This window comes from Arachis hypogaea, chromosome 15 (assembly GCF_003086295.3).
Source record: "Arachis hypogaea cultivar Tifrunner chromosome 15, arahy.Tifrunner.gnm2.J5K5, whole genome shotgun sequence".
NCBI lineage: Eukaryota > Viridiplantae > Streptophyta > Magnoliopsida > Fabales > Fabaceae > Arachis > Arachis hypogaea.
Genome location: NC_092050.1, coordinates 90,454,069 through 90,478,585, shown reverse-complemented (window position 1 = coordinate 90,478,585; position 24,517 = coordinate 90,454,069). Strand labels below are relative to the sequence as shown.

Genomic DNA, 24,517 nt, shown 5'->3' with positions numbered 1-24,517 from the left:
ATAAAACTCCTGGACCATGTTCCTTCCTACTTTCGTTTCAGGATTAGCTAGGACTTCCCAGTTCCTGATTCGAATTTGCTCCTGGATCTCCGGATATTCGTCTTCTTTCAGATCGAATCTAACTTCCGGGATCACTGATCTCAGACCCATTACTTTAAGATAATGGTCTGAATGTTCTTTAGATAAGAACTTCCCTTGATTCCAAAGTGGTTTTGGAACGCTCTCTTTCTTGCCTCTTGGAGTGTATTGTTTCCCTTTGAGAGCCATAATCTTAGTAGTGATCTCGGATAAACACACCAAACTTAGAGGTTTGCTTGTCCTCAAGCAAAAGAAAAGAAAGGAGAGGGATAGAAGGAGATTGAGGTGCACTTGTTGATGGAGGAGGGGGGAGGCCGAACCCAATTTAAAGGGGTGGGGGGGTGGATTTTCGAAAAATTGGAAGAGATAAGATAAAAGATTGAGTTGAAAAAGATAAGATAGAAGATATAGTTTGATTTTGAAAAGATAGGATAGATTTTTGAAAAAGATAAATCGGGGTTTTTGAAAAAGATAATATGAAAAAGATATTGAAAAGATTTTAGAGTGAAAAGATAAGATAGAAGATATAGTTTGATTTTGAAAAGATAGGATAGATTTTTGAAAAAGATAAATCTGGGTTTTTGAAAAGATAATATGAAAAAGATATTGAAAGATTTTAGAGTGAAAAAGATAGATATGTTTTTGGAAAAGATTTGAAAAGAGTTGGATTGATTTTGCAAAGAGGGTATGTGCTTATGAATTAAGATACATTTGATATTTTGAGGGTAGGATTTTTAGAAATCAGGGTTCTTGACATGTTTATGTAAATAAAATCATGTATTGAATCATAAAATTATAAATTAGAATGGAAATACGTGTGGGATTACTGGATTTGGCTCCTCCCTGTCCTCCTGGCGTTTGAACGCCCAAACACTGCCTGTTTTGTGCGTTCAGCGCCCAAATGCTGATCTCCTGGGCGTTCAGCGCCCAGTTGCTGCCATTCCTGGCGTTCAGCGCCCAGTGGATGCCCATTTTGGGCGCTGAACGCCCAAAATGCCCCTTTACTGGCGTTTTCTTGCCATTGAGCTCTTTTACTCTGTTTTGTGTGCCGAGGTCTTCTGTAAATGATTATTTACCTTGTTGTCAATGAACTCTATATAAAAAATAAAGATAGAAATAGGGCAAAATGCTTAGAGGATTGTTGCCCCATGGCTGGGTTGCCTCCCAGCAAGCGCTTCTTTATTGTCTTTAGCTGGACCTTGCTGAGCTTTTAATCTAGCTTCAGCCTTGAGCATTCTTGCTCAGTGTTGCCTTCAAGATAATGCTTGATTCTCTGTCCATTGATAATGAACTTCTTATCAGAATCAATATCTTGAAGCTCCACATAACCATATGGTGACACACTTGTAATCACGTATGGTCCCCTCCACCGGGATTTCAGTTTCCCGGGGAATAGCCTGAGTCTAGAGTTAAACAATAGGACTTTTTGTCCTGGTTCAAAGATTCTAGATGACAGCTTTCTGTCATGCCATTTTTTTGATTTTTCTTTATAAAGCTTGGCATTTTCGAAAGCTGTGAATCTGAATTCCTCTAGCTCATTTAGCTGGAGCAATCGTTTTTCTCCTGCTAATTTGGCATCTAAGTTTAGGAATCTGGTTGCCCAGTAGGCCTTATGTTCCAGTTCCACGGGCAAGTGGCATGCCTTACCATACACGAGTTGGTATGGAGAGGTCCCTATAGGGGTCTTGAATGCTGTTCTGTAAGCCCACAGAGCATCATCCAAGCTCCTTGCCCAATCCTTTCTACGGGTATTTACTGTCCGTTCTAGGATTCTCTTTAATTCTCTGTTAGAGACTTCAGCTTGCCCGTTGGTTTGTGGATGATATGGAGTGGCCACTTTGTGGCAAATTCCATACCGAACCATGGCAGAGTAAAGCTGTTTATTGCAGAAGTGAGTGCCCCCATCGCTGATTAACACTCTAGGGACACCAAACCTGCTAAAGATATGTTTCTGGAGGAATTTCAGCACTGTTTTAGTATCATTGGAGGGTGTGGCGATAGCCTCAACCCATTTTGATACATAGTCGACTGCCACCAGAATATAAGTGTTTGAGTATGATGGTGGGAAAGGTCCCATGAAGTCAATTCCCCATACATCAAACAACTCTATTTCCAAGATCCCTTGTTGAGGCATGGCGTAACCATGAGGCAGGTTACCAGCTCTTTGGCAACTGTCACAATTACGTACAAACTCTTGGGAATCTTTATAGAGTGTGGGCCAATAGAAGCCACATTGGAGGACCTTGGTGGCTGTTCGCTCACCTCCGAAATGGCCTCCATATTGAGATCCGTGGCAATGCCATAGGATTCTCTGTGCTTCCTCTCTGGGGACACACCTACGGATAATTCCGTCTGCACATCTCTTAAAGAGATAGGGTTCATCCCACAAGTAGTACTTCGCATCAGTAACTAATTTCTTCTTTTGTATTCTATTGTACTCCTTGGGTATGAACCTTGCAGCTTTATAGTTTGCAATATCGGCAAACCATGGAGCTTCCTGAATGGCAAATAGATGCTCATCAGGGAACGTCTCAGAGATCTCAAGAAAGGGAGGAACGTCCCTTCCACTGGCTCTATCCGGGACAGATGATCAGCCACTTGGTTCTCTGTCCCTTTTCTGTCTCTTATTTCTATATCAAACTCTTGCAGAAGCAATACCCATCTGATGAGCCTGGGTTTTGAATCCTGCTTTGTGAGTAGATATTTAAGAGCAGCATGGTCAGTATACACAATCACTTTTGATCTTACTAAGTATGATCTGAACTTGTCAATGGCGTAGACCACTGCAAGTAGTTCTTTTTCTGTGGTTGTGTAATTTTTCTGGGCATCATTTAGAACGCGACTGGCATAATAAATGACATGTAGAAGCTTGTCATGCCTCTGTCCCAATACTGCACCAATGGCATGATCACTGGCATCACACATTAACTCAAATGGCAATGTCCAGTCTGGTGCAGAAATGACTGGTGCTGTGACCAGCTTAGCTTTCAACGTTTCAAACGCCTGCAGGCATGCTGTGTCAAACACAAATGGCATGTCAGCAGCTAGCAGATTGCTTAGAGGTTTTGCGATTTTTGAAAAATCCTTTATAAACCTCCTATAGAATCCTGCATGCCCCAGAAAGCTTCTGATTGCCTTAACATTGGCAGGTGGTGGTAATTTTTCAATTACCTCTATTTTTGCTTGATCCACCTCTATTCCCTTGTTTGAGATTTTATGCCCAAGAACAATTCCTTCAGTCACCATGAAGTGACACTTTTCCCAGTTTAAAACTAGGTTGGTTTCTTGGCATCTTTTCAGAACAAGTTTCAGGTGATCAAGACAGGAGCTGAATGAGTCTCCATATACTGAGAAGTCATCCATGAAGACTTCCAGAAATTTTTCCACCATATCAGAGAAAATAGAGAGCATGCATCTCTGGAAGGTTGCAGGTGCATTGCATAGCCCAAAGGGCATCCTTCTATAAGCAAACACTCCGGATGGACATGTGAATGCTGTTTTCTCTTGATCCTGGGGATCTACTGCAATCTGGTTATAGCCTGAGTAGCCATCCAAAAAGCAGTAATAATCATGACCTGCTAGTCTCTCTAGCATCTGGTCTATGAATGGTAAAGGAAAATGATCCTTTCTGGTGGCTGTATTGAGCCTTCTGTAGTCAATACACATGCGCCACCCTGTAACTGTTCTTGTAGGAACCAGTTCATTTTTTTCATTATGAATCACTGTCATGCCTCCCTTTTTTGGGATGACTTGAACAGGGCTCACCCAGGGGCTATCAGAAATGGGATAAATAATCCCAGCCTCTAGTAATTTGGTGACCTCTTTCTGCACCACTTCCTTCATGGCTGGATTTAGCCGCCTCTGTGGTTGAACCACTGGTTTGGCATTATCCTCCAGTAGGATTTTGTGCATGCATCTAGCTGGGCTTATGCCCTTAAGGTCACCTATGGACCATCCAAGAGCTGTCTTGTGTGTCCTTAGCACTTGAATAAGTGCTTCCTCTTCCTGTGAATTTAAAGCAGAGCTTATGATCACTGGAAAGGTGTCACCTTCTCCTAGAAATGCATATTTCAAGGATGGTGGCAGTGGCTTGAGCTCTGGTTTAGGAGGTTTTTCCTCTTTCAGAAGAAAGTTCAGAGGCTCTTTCATGTCCCCTGAATCCTCCAAATCAGGCTGAACATCTTTAAAGATGTCTTCCAACTCTGATTCGAGACTCTCAGCCATGTTGATCTCTTCTACCAAAGAGTCAATAAGGTCAACTTTCATGCAGTCTGTTGATGTGTCTGGATGCTGCATGGCTTTGACAGCGTTCAACTTGAACTCGTCATCGTTGACTCTCAGGGTTATTTCCCCCTGTTGGACGTCAATGAGGGATCGTCGAGTTGCTAGGAAGGGTCTTCCTAGAATGAGAGTGGCACTCTTGTGCTCCTCCATTTCCAGCACAACAAAGTCAGTGGGAAAGGCGAATGGCCCAACTCTAACAATCATGTCCTCAATCACGCCTGATGGGTATTTAGTGGAACCATCAGCAAGTTGGAGACATATCCGGGTTGGTTTAACTTCTTCAGTTAAGCCAAGCTTCCTGATAGTGGATGCAGGTATTAGGTTGATGCTTGCCCCAAGATCGCATAAAGCTGTCTTGGTGCAATCACCTTCTAATATGCATGGTATCAGAAAACTCCCAGGGTCTTTAAGCTTTTCAGGAAAGCTTTTCAGAATGACTGCACTGCATTCTTCAGTGAGGAGAACTCTTTCTGTTTCTCTCCACTCCTTTTTATGACTCAAGATCTCTTTCATGAACTTGGCATAAGAAGGTATTTGCTCAAGTGCCTCTGCAAATGGAATCTTTATTTCAAGAGTCCTTAGATAATCTGCAAAGCGAGCAAATTGCTTATCCTGCTCCTCTTTCCGGAGTTTTTGAGGATAAGGTATCTTGGCTTTATATTCCTCAACCTTAGTGGTTAAAGAAGCCTTTTTAGAGGGGTTGTTGTCAGCACTTGTGTGTGTCTGATCCCTCACTGGCAATTGAATGCCAGAGTCAGAAGCTGGAGTGACGTTAGACGCCAGCTCACTGTCTGTTTCTGGCGCCTGAACGCCAGAAATGTGCCCCTGTTGGGCGTTCAGCGCAGGATTCTGCCCCATTTGGGCGTTCAACGCCAGATTCTTGCCCATTTCTGGTGTTGAACGCCAATCCTGCCTTGTTTCTGGCGCTGAACGCCAGTTTCAGGCATGGTCTGGGCGTTCAGCGCCAGCCTTCCACCCATTTTCTGGCATTTTAGTGCCAGAATTATTTTTTCCTGGGCTCTTACTGTCCTCAGGGGAATCTTTGGTGGGTTGCTCATTTCTTGAATTTTTGATGCCTTGAGGTGGGGTATTTAATGTTTTCCCACTTCTTAATTGACCTGCTTGGCATTCTTCTGCTATTTGCTTTGATAGCTGCTGCTTTGTTTGCTTAAACTGTTCTTCCATATGTATATTAGCTATCCTTGTCTCCTGTAACCTGTCTTTGAATTCAGCTAGCTGCTTTGTTAGAAAATCTAATTGCTGATTGAATTCAGCAGCTTGTTTTACAGTACTGAATTCAGCAGTTACTGTTTTAACCTCTTCATTCATGGAAGGGTTGCTGCTTAGATACAGATGCTGATTCCTGGCAACTGTATCAATGAGCTCTTGAGCTTCTTCAATTGTCTTTCTCATATGGATAGATCCACCGGCTGAGTAATCTAAAGACATCTGAGCTCCTTCTGCAAGCCCATAGTAGAAGATGTCTAACTGAACCCACTCTGAAAACATTTCAGAGGGGCATTTTTGTAGCATCTCTCTGTATCTCTCCCAGGCATCATAAAGAGATTCATTATCTCCTTGTTTAAAGCCTTGGATGTCCAGCCTTAGCTGTGTCATCCTTTTTGGAGGGAAATATTGATTCAGGAATTTTTCTGTCAGCTGTTTCCATGTTCTTATGCTGGCCTTAGGTTGGTTATTTAACCACCTCTTAGCTTGATCTTTTACAGCAAATGGAAACAGTAATAGTCTGTAGACATCCTGATCTATTTCCTTATCATGTACTGTGTCAGCAATTTGTAAAAATTGTGCCAGAAACTCTGTAGGTTCTTCCTGTGGAAGACCGGAATACTGGCAACTTTGCTGCACCATGATAATGAGCTGATGATTCAACTCAAAGCTACTAACTCCAATGGAGGGTATGCATATGCTACTCCCATACGAAGCAGTAGAGGGGTTAGAATATGACCCCAAAGTCCTCCTGGACTGTCCATCTCCACTTATGTCCATGATGGATATATGGATATAACTTGGACTGATTTATCTTTTTATTTATTTTATTTTATAAGAAGTAAATACTTAAATAAAATAAAATAACTAAAAAGAATTTGAATTTTGAAATAAATTTTTTTTTTCGTAAAAAAAGTTAAAAATAATTAGTTAAAAAAAAGGAAATTTTTGAAAAAGAGGGAAGATATTTTCGAAAATTAGAGAGAGAGAGTTAGTTAGGTAGTTTTGAAAAAGATAAGAAACAAACAAAAAGTTAGTTAGTTAGTTGAAACAAATTTTGAAAAGATAAGAAGTTAGGAAGTTAGAAGAGATATTTTGAAAAGATATTTTTGAATTTAGTGAGGAGAGAGAAAAACAATAAGACAGTACAAGATTTAAAATTTTTAGATCAAATGCTCCTTGTTTTTGAAAATTTTGGAGGGAAAACACCAAGGAACACCAAACTTAAAAATTTTAAGATCAAGACACAAGGAAACTCAAGAACACTTTGAAGACTCACAAGAACACAAGAACATGAAGGAAGAACACCAAACTTAAAATTTTTAGAAAACCAAACCAAAATTTTCGAAAATCAAAGGGAAATCAACAAGAAAACACCAAACTTAAAGTTTGGCACAAGATTTAATAGAAAAAAAATATTTTTGAAAAAGAAGGTTTTGAAAAGAGTATAAAAGATTCTAACCCAATTACCAAGAACATAGATTAACGCTCTAGCCAAATGAGTTATGGGACCTTCAAAAATTTTAAGAAAGATTATTTTTGAAAACACCAAACTTAAAGTTTGGCACAGGATTTAATAGAAAAATTATTTTTGAAAAAGGTTTTTTAAAAAATATGATAGCCAATTATCATGAACATAAACACCACGTTCTAAATAACTGAGCTATAAGTTTAAAGTATTTTAACAAGGGATAAATAATAAAAGACTCTAAACCAAAAAAAAGAAAGATTCTTCCTAATCTAAGCAACAAAATAATCCGTCAGTTGTTCAAACACGAACAATCCCAGGCAACGGCGCCAAAAACTTGGTGCACGAATTGTGAATCACACTTTTCACAACTCGTACCACTAACCAGCAAGTGCACTGGGTCGTCCAAGTAATACATTACGTGAGTAAGGGTCGAATCCCACGGAGATTGTTGGTTTGAAGCAATCTATGGTTATCTTGTAAATCTTAGTCAGGAAGTCAATTATGTTTATCAATTGAATTGTGAGTAACCAGTAGAGCATAAATTAAAAATTACTTGTTGTGCAGTAATGGAGAATATGTTGGAGTTTTGGAGATGCTTTGTCTTCTGAATCTCTGCTTTCCTCTGTCTTCTTGTTCACGCATGCACGTCCCCCTATGGCAAGCTGTGTGTTGGTGGATCACCGTTGTCAATGGCTACCTTCCGTCCTCCCAGTGAAAACTACGCTCACGCGCTCTGTCACAGCACGGCTAATCACCGGTTGGTTCTCGATCCGGTTGGAATAGGATTTACTATCCTTTTGCGTCTGTCACTAACGCCCAACCTTCAAGAGTCTGAAGCTCGTCACAGTCATTCAATCCTTGAATCCTACTCGGAATACCACAGACAAGGTTTAGACTTTCCAGATTCTCATGAATGCTGCCATCAGTTCTAGCTTATACCACGGAGATTCTGATTAAGAGATCTCAGAGATACTCATTCAATCGGATATAGAACGGAGGTGGTTGTCAGACACACGTTCATGGTTGAGAAAGGTGATGAATGTCACTGATCATCACCTTCATCACAGTTAAGCGCGAATGAACATCTTAGATAGGAACAAGCGTGTTTGAATGGAAAACAGAAATACTTGCATTAATTCATCGAGACACAGCAGAGCTCCTCACCCCCAACAATGGGGTTTAGAGACTCATGCCGTCAGAGAATACAAAGTCTAGATCTGAAATGTCATGAGATACAAAATAAGTCTCTAAAAGTTGTTTAAATACTAAACTAGTAGCCTAGGGTTACAAAATATGAGTGGACTATGATGGATGATGCAGAGGTCCACTTCTGGGGCCCACTTGGTGTGTGCTGGGGCTGAGATTTGAATGAGTCACGTGCAGAGGCCATTTGTGGAGTTGAACGCCAGTTTTTATGCCAGTTTGGGCGTTCAACTCCAGTTTTTTATCCTTTTCTGGCGCTGGACGCCAGAATTGGGCAGAGAATTGGCGTTGAACGCCAGTTTACGTCGTCTATCCTTGAGCAAAGTATGGACTATTATATATTTCTGGAAAGCCCTGGATGTCTACTTTCCAATGCAATTGGAAGAATGCCATTTCGAGTTCTGTAGCTCCAGAAAATCTAATTTGAGTGCAGGGAGGTCAGAATCCAACAGCATTAGTAGTCCTTTTTCAGCCTGAATCAGATTTTTGCTCAGCTCCTTCAATTTCAGCCAGAAAAATACCTGAAATTACAGAAAAACACACAACTCATAGTAAAGTCCAGAAATATGAATTTTTCCTAAAAACTACTAGAAATAGACTAAAAACTAACTAAAACATACTCTAAACTATATGAAATTTTCCCCAAAAAGCGTATAGAATATCCGCTCATCAACAGCTCTATGCGATCTTGGGGCAAGCATCAACCTAATACCTGCATCCACCATCAGAAAGCTTGGTTTAACTGAAAAAGTTAAATCGACCCAGATATGTCTCCAACTTGCTGATGGCTCCATTAAATACCCATCAGGCGTGATTGAGGACATGATTGTCAGGGTTGGGCCATTCGCCTTTCCCACTGACTTTTTAGTGTTGGAAATGGAGGAGCACAAGAGTGGCACTCTCATTCTAGGAAGACCCTTCCTAGCAACTGGATGAACTCTCATTGATGTCCAACAGGGAGAAATAACCCTGAGAGTCAATGAGGATGAGTTTAAGTTGAATGCTATCAATGCCATGCAGCATCCAGACACACCAAAAGAATGCATGAAAGTTGATCTTATTGACTCTCTGGTAGAGGAGATCAACATGGCTGAGAGTCTCGAATCAGAGCTGGAATACATCTTTAAAGATGTTCCACCTGATATAGAGGATTCAGAGGAATTGAAAGAGCCTCTGAAACTTCCTCAGGAAGAGGAAAAACCTCCTAAACCCGAGCTCAAACCATTACCACCATCTCTGAAATATGCATTTCTGGGAGAAGGTGACACTTTTCCAGTGATCATAAGCTCTGCTTTAAATCCACAGGAAGAGGAAGCACTAATTCAGGTGCTAAGGACACACAAGACAGCTCTTGGGTGGTCCATAGGTGACCTTAAGGGCATAAGCACAGCTAGATGCATGCACAAGATCTTATTGGAGGACAATGCTAAGCCAGTGGTTCAACCACAGAGGCGGCTAAATCCAGCCATGAAGGAATTGGTGCAGAAAGAGGTCACCAAATTACTGGAGGATGGGATTATTTATCCTATTTCTAATAGCCCCTGGGTGAGCCCTGTTCAAGTTGTCCCCAAAAAGGGGGGCATGACAGTGGTTCATAATGAAAAAAATGAACTAGTTCCTACAAGAACAGTTACAGGGTGGCGCATGTGTATTGACTACAGAAGGCTCAATACAGCCACTAGAAAGGATCATTTTCCTTTACCATTCATAGACCAGATGCTAGAAAGACTAGCAGGTCATGATTATTACTGCTTTTTGGATGGCTATTCAGGCTACAACCAAATTGTAGTAGATCCCCAGGATCAAGAGAAAACAGCATTCACATGTCCATTTGGAGTATTTGCTTACAGAAGGATGCCTTTTGGGCTGTGTAATGCGCCTGCAACCTTTCAGAGATGCATGCTCTCTATTTTCTCTGATATGGTGGAAAAATTTCTGGAAGTCTTCATGGATGACTTCTCAGTATATGGAGACTCATTCAGCTCCTGTCTTGATCACCTAACACTGGTTCTGAAAAGATGCCAAGAGACCAACCTGGTTTTAAACTGGGAAAAATGTCACTTTATGGTGACTGAAGGGATTGTCCTTGGGCATAAAATTTCAAACAAAGGAATAGAGGTGGATCAAGCTAAGTAGAAAGTAATTGAAAAATTACCACCACCTGCTAATGTTAAGGCAATCAGAAGCTTTCTGGGGCATGCAGGATTCTACAGGAGGTTTATAAAGGATTTCTCAAAAATCGCAAAACCTCTGAGCAATCTGCTAGCTGCTGACACGCCATTTGTGTTTGACACAGAGTGTCTGCATGCGTTTGAGACTCTGAAAGCCAAGCTGGTCACAGCACCAGTTATCTCTGCACCTGACTGGACATTACCATTCGAAGTAATGTGTGATGCCAGTGATCACGCCATTGGTGCAGTACTGGGGCAGAGGCATGACAAGCTTCTGCATGTCATTTATTATGCTTGTCGTGTTTTAAATGATGCCCAGAAAAATTACACAACCACAGAAAAGGAATTACTTGCAGTGGTCTATGCCATTGGCAAGTTTAGATCATACTTAGTAGGATCAAAAGTGATTGTGTACACTGACCATGCTGCTCTTAAATATCTACTCACAAAGCAGGATTTAAAACCCAGGCTCATAAGATGGGTGTTGCTTCTGCAAGAGTTTGATATAGAAATAAGAGACAGAAAAGGGACAGAGAACCAAGTGGCTGATCATCTGTCCCGGATAGAACCAGTGGAAGGGGCGTCCTCCCCCACTATTGAGATCTCTGAAACCTTTCTGGATGAGCAATTGTTCGCCATTCAGGAAACACCATAGTTTGCAGATATTGCAAACTATAAAGCTGCAAGGTTCATACCCAAAGAGTACAGTAGGCAACAAAAGAAAAAATTAATTACCGATGCAAAGTACTACTTGTGGGATGAACCCTATCTCTTTAAGAGATGTGCAGACGGCATAATTCGTAGGTGTGTGCCTAAAGAAGAAGCACAAAGAATCTTATGGCATTGCCATGGGTCACAATATGGAGGTCATTTCGGAGGTGAGCGAACAGCCACCAAGGTCCTCCAATGTGGTTTCTACTGGCCTACACTATACAGAGATTCTCGAGAGTTTGTACGTAGCTGTGACAGTTGCCAGAGAGCTGGTAATTTGCCTCACAGTTACGCCATGCCTCAATAAGGAATCTTGGAGATTGAGTTGTTTGATGTATGGGGTATTGATTTCATGGGGCCTTTCCCACCATCATACTCAAACACTTATATTCTGGTGGCAGTTGACTATGTATCAAAATGGGTAGAGGCCATTGCCACACCCACCAATGATACTAAAATAGTGCTGAAATTCCTCCAGAAGCATATCTTCAGCAGGTTTGGTGTCCTTAGGGTACTAATCAGTGACGGGGGCACTCACTTCTGCAACAAACAGCTTTACTCTGCCATGGTCTGGTATGGGATTCGCCACAAGGTGGCGACTCCATATCATCCACAAACAAATGGGCAAGCTGAAGTTTCTAACAGAGAACTAAAAAGAATCCTGGAATGGACTTTAAGTACCCGTAGAATGGATTAGGCACGAAGCTTGGATGATGCTCTGTGGGCTTACAAAACAGCATTCAAGACTCCTATAGGGACCTCTCCGTACCAACTTGTGTATGATAAGGCTTGTCACCTGCCCGTGGAACTAGAACATAAGGCCTACTGGGCAACCAGATTCCTAAACTTTGATGTCAAGTTAGCTGGAGAAAAAAGATTGCTCCAGCTGAATGAGCTAGGGGAATTCAGATTCACTGCTTTCGAAAATGCCAAGCTTTATAAAGAGAAATAAAAAAGGTGGCATGACAGAAAGTTGTCATCTAGAATCTTTGAACCAGGACAAAAGGTTCTGTTGTTTAACTCTATGCTCGGGCTATTCCCCGGGAAACTGAAATCCCGGTGGAGGGGACCATATGTGATTACAAGTGTATCACCATACGGTTATGTGGAGCTTCAAGACATTGATTCTGATAGGAAGTTCATTGTTAATGGACAGAGAATCAAGCACTATCTTGAAGGTAATATTGAGCAAGAGTGCTCAAGGCTGAGGCTAGATTAAAAAGCTCAGCAAGGTACAGCTAAAGACAATAAAGAAGTGCTTGCTGGGAGGCAACCCAGCCATTGGCAACACTTTCTCTATCATTTTGCCCTATTCTTGATTTTATTTGTTTATATAAAGTTCATTGTTAATAAGGTAAAGAGTCAATTGCATAAGTTCACAGGGTTACAGAAGGATTCAGCACACAAAACAGAGAAAAAGAGCTCACTGGCAAGAAAACGCCAGTAAGGATAGCCATCTGGGCGTTAAACACCAGAAAGAAGCTCCTTCTGGGCGTTTAACGCCAGATTTATAGCATCCTGGGCGTTCAGAAAAATGCCCAGTGACAAAGGAGTTCCTGGCGTTCAACGCCAGAAAGAAGCAACAACTGGGCGTTGAACGCCCAGGAGAAGCAGCATTTGGGCGTTAAACGCCCAAAACATGCAGCATTTGGGCGTTTAACGCCAGGATGGTGGGGAGGAGGTAAATTCGTTTTTTCTTCACATTTTTCATTTTAATTTTAATTTTCATATTTCAATTCATGATTTCTTGAATAAACATGTTACAAACCCTAATTACTAAAAACCCTAATTTCTAAAAACCCTACTTTAAAAATATCAAATATATCTTAACCCATAAACACAAATTCTTTTTCAATCCAATCCAACTCTGTTTCAAATTTTCCAAAACAAATCCATCTCTTTTCCTTCTAAAATCTTTTCAACTCATCAATATCTTTTTCAACTCTCCACATTATCTTTTTCAAGAATCCAAATTTATCTTTTTTTTTCAAATATCTTTCATATCTTTTAAATTTTAAATTACATCTTTTCATATCATACTTATTTTTTTATAAATCATATCTTCTATCTTATCTTTTTTTAAAAATTTTCGAAAACCCACCCCCCCTCCCTTTTAAATCCACTTTCGGCCTCCCCCTCTCATCCACCATTCGACACTAGCTCTCCTTCTATCCCTCTCCTTTCTTTTCTTTTGCTTGAGGACAAGCAAACCTCTAAGTTTGGTGTGTTTATCCGTGATCACTAAACCATACCCACTAAGATCATGGCTCCTAAAGGAAAATAACCCACTCCAAGAGGCAAGAAAGAGAGTATTCCAAAACCACTTTGGAATCAAGGGAAGTTCTTAACCAAAGAACATTCAGACCATTACTACAAAATAATGGGTCTAAGATCAGTGATCCCAGAAGTCAAGTTCGATCTGAAAGAAGATGAATATCCGGAGATCCAAGAGCAAATTCGAAACAAGAACTGGGAAATCCTAGCTAATCCTGAAACAAAAGTGGGAAGGAATATGGTTCAGGAGTTCTACACTAATCTGTGGCAAACAGACAGGCAGAGAATATCTGGAACTGCCCTCTATGACTATCGGACCTTGGTCAGAGGAAAGATTGTTCACATCTACCTTGACAAAATCAGGGAGATTTTTAAGCTACCTCAGCTGAAAGATGACCCAGACTCCTTCAATAGGAGAATAATGAGAAGAAACAAGGGCCTGGATAAAATTCTAGAGGATATATGCATCCCTGGAGCCAGGTGAACCACCAACAGTAAGGGTGTCCCAAATCAACTCAAGAGAGAAGATCTCAAACCAGTCACCAAAGGATGGCTGGATTTCATTGGGCGTTCTATATTGCCCACTAGCAACCGTTCTGAAGTCACCGTTAAAAGAGCAGTGATGATCCATTGCATTATGTTGGGAAAAGAAGTGGAAGTTCATCAACTGATTCCATCTGAATTTTACATACTTGCAAACAAAAACTCCAAAGATGCCAGGTTGGCTTATCCAAGCCTAATCTCTATGCTCTGCAAAGATGCTGGAGTAAGGATGGGAATAACAGAGTATATCTCAGTGGAGCAACCAATCACTAAATCACAATGGAAAAACAACAAATGCAGGATGACCCCATCAAGAGGAGGGCGCAAGAATTTCTACCAGAAATCCCTCAATTTGAATATTGGGAACAGCTTGAAGCATCTGTTACTAAGTTGCAAGAAACTATGGACCAAATAAAAGAAGAACAGCAAAATCAAAACAGCATGCTCTGCAAATTGCTCAGGGAACAAGAAGAACAAGGGCGTGACTTAAAGGAACTGAAGCGTCAGAAGTTATCTCTTGAAGGACCAAGCACCCCACAGACTAGAGGAACATCCACATCCCAAACTCAAGGTTGTTGAGTTCTAATCTTAGCCTTAACTCTGTGATAATTGTTCTTATTTGAGTTTTACCTTAGAAGTTATAGTAGTAATTAGTAGTTAATTTATCCCCAATTAAGCTATAATTTATTTTTCTCATCATCATTAAACATGAATAAAATAGAAGACTTTCTTTAGAATAAGGAGGCAATATTTTTCGAGTTTTTAATAAAAGAAATTCTAATTAATTACATGTGGTGGCAATGCTTTCTGCCTTCTGAATGAATGCCTGAACAGAGCATATGTCTTTGGAATTTGATGTTTTTGAATGTTAAATATGTTGGCTCTTGAAAGAATGATGAACATGAGACATGTTATTGATAATCTGAAAAATCATAAAAATGATTCTTGTAGCAAGAAAAAGCAGTGAATACAAAAGTTTGCAGAAAAAAAAAAGAAAAAGAAAAAGCAAGCAGAAAAAGCCAATAGCCCTTAAAACCAAAAGGCAAGGGTAATAAAAAGAATCCAAGGCTTTGAGCATCAGTGGATAGGAGGGCCTAAGGGAATCAAATCCTGGTCTAAGCGGCTAAACCAAGCTATCCCTAACCATGTGCTTGTGGCGTGAAGGTGTCAAGTGAAAACTTGAGATTGAGCGGTTAAAGTCAAGATCCAAAGCAAAAAGAAGAGTGTGCTTAAGAACCCTGGACACCTCTAATTGGGGACTTTAGCAAAGCTGAGTCACAATCTGAAAAGGTTCACCCAATTATGTGTCTGTGGCATTTATGTATCCGGTGGTAATACTGGAAAACAAAGTGCTTAGGGCCACGGCCAAGACTCATAAAGTAGCTGTGTTAAAGAATCAACATACTGAACTAGGAAAATCAATAACACTATCTGAATTCTATGTTCCTAGAGATGCCAATCATTCTGAGCTTCAATGGATAAAGTGAGATGCCAAAACTGTTCGGAAACAAAAAGCTACTAGTCCCGCTCATCGAATTAGAATCTGAGTTTCTCTCAAAAACTCTGAGATATTATTGCTTCGTGATTTATTTGTATTCTATTTTATTTGTCTAGTTGCTTGGGGACAAGCAACAGTTTAAGTTTGGTGTTGTGATGAGCGGATATTTTATACGCTTTTTGGGGTTAATTTCATATAGTTTTTAGTATGATTTGGTTAGTTTTTAGTTTATTTTCATTTGTTCTAGGAAAAATTCATATTTCTGGACTTTACTATGAGTTTGTGTGTTTTTCTATAATTTCAGGTATTTTCTGGCTGAAATTGAGGGAGCTGAGCAAAAATCTGATTCAGGCTGAAAAAGGACTGCTGATACTGTTGGATTCTGACCTCTTTGCACTCGGAATGGAATTTCTGGAGCTACAGGAGTCCAATTGGCGCGCTTCCAATTGCGTTGGAAAGTAGACATCCAGGGCTTTCCAGCAATATATAATAGTCCATTCTTTGCTCAAGGAAAGATGACGTAAACTGGCGTTCAACGCCAGTTCTATGTTGCAGTCTGGCGTCCAGCGCCAGAAACAGGTTACAAGTTGGAGTTCAACGCCAGAAACAGGTTACAACCTAGCGTTGAACGCCCAAAACAGCTCAGGCACGTGAGAGGCTTAAGTCTCAGCCCCAGCACACACCAAGTGGGTCCCAGAAGTGAATTTCTGCACTATCTATCATAGTTTACTCATTTTCTGTAAACCTAGGCTACTAGTTTAGTATTTAAACAACTTTTAGAGATTTATTTTGTATCTCATGACATTTTAGATCTGAACTTTGTACTCTTTGACGGCATGAGTCTCTAAACTCCATTGTTGGGGGTGAGGAGCTCTGCTGTGTCTCGATGAATTAATGCAAGTATTTCTGTTTTCTATTCAATTACGCTTGTTCCTATCTAAGATTTTCATTCGCGCTTCATTATGACGCAGGTGATGATCCGTGACACTCATCACCATTCTCAACCCATGAACGTGTGCCTGACAACCACCTCTGTTCTACATTAGATTGAATGAGGATCTCTTAGATTCCTTAATCAGAATCTTCGTGGTATAAGCTAGAATCCATTGGCAGCATCCTTGAGAATCCGGAAAGTCTAAACCTTGTCTATGGTATTCCGAGTAGGATTCTAGGATTGGATGAATGTGACGAGCTTCAAACTCGGGAGTGCTGGGCGTAGTGACAAACGCAAAAGGATAGCAAATCCTATTCCAGTATAATCGAGAACCGACAGATGATTAGCCGTGCAGTGACAGCGCACCTGGATTATTTTCACTGAGAGGACGGATGGTAGCCATTGACAACGGTGATCCACCAACACACAGCTTGCCATAGGAGGAACCTTGCGTGTGCAATGAAGAAGATAGGGGAAAAGCAGAGATTCAGAAGATAAAGCATCTCCAAAACTCCAACATATTCTCCATTACTGCATAACAAGTATTTATTTCATGCTCTTTTATTCTTTGCATTCCAAACTGATAATTATAATTGATATCCTGACTAAGAATTGCAAGATAACCATAGATTGCTTCAAACCAACAATCTCCGTGGGATTCGACCCTTACTCACGTAAGGTATTACTTGGACGACCCAGTGCACTTGCTGGTTAGTGGTACGAGTTGTGAAAAGTGTGATTTACAATTCGTGCACCAATCATGCATCATCCATTTTATCATTCAATTCATACATAATTCTCATAAAATCATGTAAAATTCACAATGTTTGCTTGAATCAAGATGTAAGTGATTATCTACCCAAAATTTGCTTATTAACTAAGAAAATGCATGAAACTACCCTAAAACAGTAAAGAAAAGGTCAGTGAAACTGGCCAAAATACCCTAGCATCACAACACCAAACTTAAAGCTTGCTTGTCCCTAAGCAAGTACTGAAACATGAGAATGATGAATGAAATGACAAGAGAAATGAGTCATTATTGTGGAAGTCATGTCCTTGGTTTTATGGGGTTTCATGCATAGCAACTTAGGTTCATTCCTTCACTGGCTTTCAGACCTTTATCATGCCCTGGAGTACTCACTTGATTGTACCCTTTGAGACTTTTATTCATTGATCCCTTTGTCTTTTCAAGGTTTAATTGTGTTCTTAGACTAGGTGCTTTGTGAGGGGGAGACTCTTTAAGATAAGCTTTCAGCCAGCACTCCCGAACCAGTTGGTCCAAGGTGCTGGGTGTTAAGACACCCCTAAGGACTTACTCCCTCAAGTCTCTTTCCCCCATACATACACACCACAGGCACATGGTTTGTTATTTTCTTACTTGAGACCTTGGTGTCCAGCACCTCTTTGGGTTACTAAGTGTTCTGTCGCAAAGGTTACTCTTGATAGTGGACTTTCCGCTGATAATCCCGGGTTAGTTAACCCAAGTTACCAAGTGATAAGGCACCCCTGAGAGCTTATTCATCCAAGCATATCCTTTACACAGGAGCACCACAGACACATGCCTCAAGATTCAACCCTTGGTGCCTAGCCTTATTTTTTACTCTTTTTCTTTATTTCTCAACTTTCATTTTTTTCCCTTTTTCTTATTAGGATCTTGTTATTTAGCTAGTCTCATGGGTTTTGTTTCAAGTATATGATTCAGGACAGATAGTTGCCTTCCTACCTTGTTGGTGAACCAACTTAGCTAAGTAATTACTACACCACAAACTTAAGAACTTACTCCACAAATTAAACCTCACTCTGGTCTTTCATGACATCTCTTTTTATTTGACTTAAAGGACAAGCATACAAGTGAGCAAGGTGAAAATGCAGTAGGTAACTAGGACTAGCACACATGTGACGAAAGCAAAGAAAACAAACATTAAATTCTAGTGACTTAATCTGAAGAGTAACTATTAATCAAGGGTACATTCAGACTTCCAATTTGAGCACTCATATGGAATCAAGTAACAATACAACCTTTTGGTGGTGACTTCTAGCTATCCCTTTGTTGTCATCATCCATAGCTTCTGCATCCTTCTTCGCCTCCTTGGATGATGGTGCACTATTTTCTAGAAGATTGATTGAATTCCTGCAGAGTTGTTGAAAGTTGCTTGTTCCCAAAGCACTTGAAAAATAGTTAGCATGCATGTATGCTTGTGAAATTCTGAACTTAACTTGGTGTATGAACACCAAACTTAGTTCCTTGCCTAATACACATATTGAATATATGCAAAGAACCTCATTTGCAGTTATTAACAAAACGGCTATGAACTAGAAACTAAACTGATGTTAAGTGATTTCCCTGATTGGTTGGGGCTAGCAACATGCCATTGAAGAAGTGTAGTGTGGTTCTAACTAAAATCTTTGGTGGAACACCAAACTTAGAATTACACATTCACTCTTGGATTGTTTTGGTGTGCAACACCAAACTTAGCTCCTCACAATACAGGGGAAACTACTTGTAACTTTTATTGAAATGATCATGAAAAGGAAACTACCTTAGGATGGGTTGCCTCCCAACGAAGCGCTCTTTTAGCATCGCTAGCTCGACAATTCCTCCATTATTTGAGATGAAACTTCATTTTGGGGTTTTCCCCCATGTTGCCCATATAGTGCTTGAGCCTTTGTCCGTTCACAGTGAAAGTCCTCTTTGAACTTTCCTCCATGATTTCTATGTGTCCATATGGCGAGACCTTTGTGATGAGAAAGGGTCCTGACCATCTTGATTTGAGTTTCCCTGGGAAAAGTCTCGATTTGGAGTTATAGAGGAGTACTTGCTGTCCTTTTTGAAGCTCCTGGGTGTCAGATTGAGGTCGTGTCTTCTCTTCGCCTTTTCTTTATAGATCTTGGCATTTTCATAGGCTTGAGATCTAAAGTCCTCCATTTCTTGCAGCTACAAGACCCTTTTTCCACCAGCAGCAATGCTGTCAAAATTTAGTAGCTTGAGAGCCCAGAGGGCTTTGTGTTCCAGTTCTAGTGGTAAATGACAGGCTTTTCCATACACCAGTTGATATAGGGACATCCCGATCGGTGTTTTGAATGCCGTTCTATATGCCCAAAGAGCATCATCTAGCTTTTTCGACCATTCCTTTCTTGATGCTCCTACAGTCTTCTCCAGAATCCTTTTCAACTCTCTGTTAGATATCTCGGTTTGCCCGCTTGTCTGGGGGTGGTAAGGCATGGCAACCTTGTGTTTTACCCCATATCTTAGGAGAAGAGCTTCTAGTGGTCTGTTACAAAAATGGCTCCCTCCATCACTGATGAGCGCTCGTGGGACTCCAAACCGGCTGAAGACATTCTTTCTAAGGAAGTTCATGACCACCTTGCTATCATTTGTTGGGGTTGCAACAGCCTCCACCCACTTGGAAACGTAATCCACTGCTACCAAGATATACTTGTTTGAATGTGAGGTTAGGAATGGTCCCATGAAATCGATTCCCCACACATCAAACAGTTCCAGTTCTAAGATGAAACTCTATGGCATCTCATTTCTTTTGGGTAAGTTTCCAGCTCTTTGGCATTCATTGCGGTTCTTTACTAGTTCTTTGGCATCCTTGAAAAGGGTGGGCCAAAAGAATCCGCTTTGTAACACCTTGGCTGCAGTTCTGTCCCCTCCAAAATGGCCTCCATAGCACGAGCCGTGGCAGTTCCACAAGACCTCTCGTCCTTCTTCTTTCGCAACACATCTTCTCAGGATTCCATCTGAACACTTCTTGAAGAGATATGGTTCATCCCAAACAAAATACTTTGCATCATTGATGAGCTTTCTTTTTTGATGTTTGTTGATTTCTGGAGGTAAAGCCCCATTTGCCTTGAAATTGGCAATATCTGCAAACTAGGGTGCTCTGTGGACCGTCATCAACTGCTCATCTGGGAAGAACTCATTTACACTTGTATCATGTGTTCCTCCTTTATCATGAGGGATTCTGGATAGGTGATCTGCTACCTTGTTCTCCACTCCTTTCTTGTCTCTAATTTCAATATTGAATTCCTGCAACAACAAGATCCATCTTATTAGTCTTGGTTTTGATTATTACTTGGCAAACAAATATTTAAGTGCTGTGTGATCTGTGGAAACAATCACTTTGGCACCAATGAGGTGTGATCTAAACTTGTCAAATGCAAAAACTATTGCCAGAAACTCCTTTTCAATAGTGGTATAGTTTCTTTGAGTGTCATTGAGGACTTTGCTGGCATAGTATATCACATGGACGAAGTTATCTTTCCTCTATCCTAACACTGCCCCAACTACGAAATCAGATGCATCGCACATCAGTTCAAATGGAAAGTTCCAATCAGGTGGGGAAATGATAGGGGCAGAGGACAACCTCTTTTTCAAGTTTTCGAATGCTAGCATGCACTTTTCATCAAAGATAAATGGTGTATCAGATACAAGGAGATTGATTAAGGGCTTGGCTATCTTTGAAAAATCTTTAATAAACCTTCTGTAAAAGCCAGCATGCCATAAAAAGCTCCTAATTGCCTTGACATCACTTGGTGGGGGTAATTTTTCAATGAGTTCCACCTTAGCTCTGTCTACCTCAATGCCTTGGTTAGAAACCTTATGGCCAAGAACTATTCCTCCTGTCACCATAAAATGACATTTCTCCCAGTTCAAGACCAAATTAGTCTCTTGACATCTTTTTAATACCAGGGCCAGGTGATTTAGGCAATTAGGAAAGGAATCTCCGAATACTGAAAAGTCATCCATAAAGACTTCAATGAATTTCTCTATCATATCTGAGAAAATGGAGAGCATGCAGCGTTGGAAAGTTGCAGGTACATTACATAGCCCAAATGGCATACACCTGTAGGCAAACACTCCATATGTGCAAGTGAATGAGGTTTTCTCTTGGTCTCTCGGATCAACCACTATTTGGTTATATCCTGAATAACCATCGAGAAAACAGTAATATACGTGTCCTGCAAGTCTTTCCAGCATCTGATCCATGAAAGGAAGGGGGAAATGATCTTTTCTTGTAGCTTCATTGAGTTTTCTGTAGTCTATGCACATCCACCATCCTGGGACGGTCCTTGTAGGGATTAGTTCATTCTTCTCATTGGGGACTACAGTGATTCCTCCTTTTTTTGGGACAACTTGCACGGGGGCTGACCCATGGGCTGTCTGAGATCAGATAGATCACCCCTCCTTGCCATAACTTCATGACTACTTTCTGTACCACTTCCTTCATGACTGGATTCAGCCTCCTTTGGGGTTGAATGGATGGTTTGGTATCATCTTCCAACAGTATCTTATGCATGCATATGGCCGAACTGATTCCCTTCAGGTCAGCGAGGGTCCATCCAATGGCATCCTTATGCTTTTGTAATACTTGGAGTAGTTCCTCCTCTTGTTCTTGGCTGAGGGCTGAGTTTATGATCACTGGGTAACTTTCAAGAGGTTGGGTGGCAGTGCTTTGAGTTCAAGTTTGGGTGCTTCTTTTCTTTCATTCTTCTCTTCTAGTGTACCCTGAACATGAACCTCTGCTGTTGCAACTTCTTTGCTTGATGCTGATTCCTCTTCTGTTAACCCTCAAGTTCTTCTTCTTCAAGAGTCTCTTGTACTGCATCTTCTAGTGAATCCAACCTCATACACTCTCCCAATAGTTTTTGTGGGTAACTCATGGCCTTAAACACATTGAATATCATCTTCTCATTGTGTAGTCTCAGGGTAAGTTCACCTTTTTGGACATCAATGATAGCTCCAGCAGTGGCTAGGAATGGTCTTCCCAAGATGATAGAAGCCTTGGCTCCTTCCTTCATATCCAATACCACAAAGTCTGCGGAGAAGATAAAGTCTCCTACCTTCACTAACAAGTCTTCTACTATTCTGTGAGGAAACTTGAATGATCGGTCTGCCAGTTGCAGGGCCATTTTTGTTGGCTTGGCCTCCTCAATCCTCATTTTTCTCATCATAGCTACGGACATCAGATTTATGCTGGCTCCTAAGTCACATAGAGCCTTCTCTACTGTGATTTCCCCTATAATACAAGGGATCTGGAATCTCCCAGGATCCTTTAATTTCTGGGGTAGTTTGTGCTGAATGATGGCACTACATTCTTCGGTTAGTATCACAGTTTCGTTGTTCTTCCAGCTTCTCTTTTTGGTCATCAATTCCTTCAACAACATGGCATAGAGTGGCATTTGCTCTATTGCTTCAGCAAATGGTATGTTAATCTGTAGTTTCTTGAAGATTTCTAGAAATCTTGAGAATTGGCTGTCATCCCCCTTCTTCCTTAATTGCTGAGGGTATGGGACTTTCGGAATATATGGCTTCAGCTCTTCTCCTTTTTTATGTGAATTGGAGGTGAGAACTTGAACTTCATCTTGTTCCTCCTTCCTTCCAATTGAGTCCTTCTCTTGTGGTTGCTTGGAGGTCTCCTTCAATTCCTTTCCACTTCTGAGGGTGATAGCTTGACACTCCTCCCTTGGGTTTGGCTCAATGTTGCTGCAAAGGTTATGGCCGGGAGCTTGCTGAAATAAGTAGCCAATTTGTGTCTCAAGTTTTTTGATGGCAGCATCTTGATTCTGCATGTTGGATCGCACTTCCTCTTGGAACACCTTACTGTCTTGAATTTCCTTACATATGCCTTCAAGTAGATTCTCGATCCTTGAGAGTCTATCTTCGGATGATGGTGAATTGAGATTGGAGGGATAAGAAAGGGCTATTTTGGTTTTGGTATGGATGTTGAGAGGTGTTGTTAGGTGGGTGCTGATATGATCTCTGTGTGGAATGTTGGTGAGCTGCATTGTTGTTGGGGTTGTGGCGTCTCTGATCTTGGCCTTGATCTTGTTGATTTCCCCCCCCCCCCCAAAGTTTGGGTGGTTCTTCCAACCAGGATTATAAGTTTTGGAGTATGGATCATGGGTCTGCCTAGGTGAATTTCCAATGTAGTTGGCTTGTTCCTGATCACCCTCTGCTTCTTCATTCACTCCTTCTTGAGCTGCTGCTGAGGTGGTGATTGCTGCTATTTGGTTCCTCTCCATCTTCTTGGTAAGGTCAGCCAACTGCTTGATGATCATCTTGTTTTGAGCCAGCAATATATCCACGTTGTTTAGCTCCATCACTCCTCTAGTGTTGCCTCTTTCAGAGGCATAGAAGTAGTCATTCTCTGCTACAGTCTCAATGACATCTATGGCTTCTTCAATGGTCTTCTTCTTATTCAGAGATCCCCCAGATGAATGGTCTACTGCCTTCTTTGATACGTAAGAAAGACCTTCATAGAAGATGTGTAACTGCACCCATTCATTGAACATATCTGGCAGGCACCTTCTTGTCAAGTCCTTAAACCTCTCCCATGCTTCATATAGAGTTTCACCATCTTGTTGCCTGAAGGTTTGTACCTCAGCTCTCAACCTGTTGATCCTTTGAGTAGGATAGAATCTCACCAAGAATTTGTTCACCACATCTTCCCAGGTTGTTAAACTCTCCTTCGGGAAGGATTCCAGCTATTTAGATGCTTTGTCCTTGAGTGAGAAGGGAAACAAAAGCAGTCTATAGGTGTCAGGATGAACACCATTAGACTTCACAGTATCACATATCCTCAGGAAGGTGGTTAGATGTTGATTGGGATCTTCTTGAACACTTCCTCCGAATGAACAGTTGTTCTGAACGAGGGTGATGAGCTGTGGCTTTAGTTCAAAGTTACTGGCATGTATGGTTGGCTTTTGGATGGTACTTCCACAGTTTCCTGGGTTTGGATTTATGTAAGATCCCAGAACTCTTCTCTCTTGCCTAGCATGATGCACTGGACCTTCTCTGCCATGGTTGTGAGCTTCTTCTTCATGATGATTCTCCATATTCTCATCCATGTCTGGTTCAAAATACTCTTCCTCTTCCTCAGCACCAACAACTCTCTTTCCTCTTGCTTCCCTCCTTAATCTAAGGAAGATCCTCTCAGATTCAGAATCAAAGGAAGTTGAAGCCCCGCTTCTTCTACTTGTCATACAACCAACAAGGACAAAGCAAAAGGGGGATAGAGAGTATTCTTGTAAAAAAAATGATGTTAGTGTGAATGATGCAATATATCAGATAGTTAGTGGGTTAGTGAACTGAATTGTGACAATTAAGAGAATATCTC

General features: G+C 41.0%; 1 non-coding gene across 1 annotated transcript; it reads left to right on the top strand.

Moving 5' to 3' along the window:
- The first annotated feature begins 23,688 nt into the window (after positions 1-23,688).
- LOC112753053 (small nucleolar RNA R71) lies at positions 23,689-23,795 on the top strand. Its single transcript, XR_003177454.1, has one exon. It is a non-coding gene; the product is annotated as a small nucleolar RNA R71 (small nucleolar RNA).
- Positions 23,796-24,517: the final 722 nt, after the last annotated feature.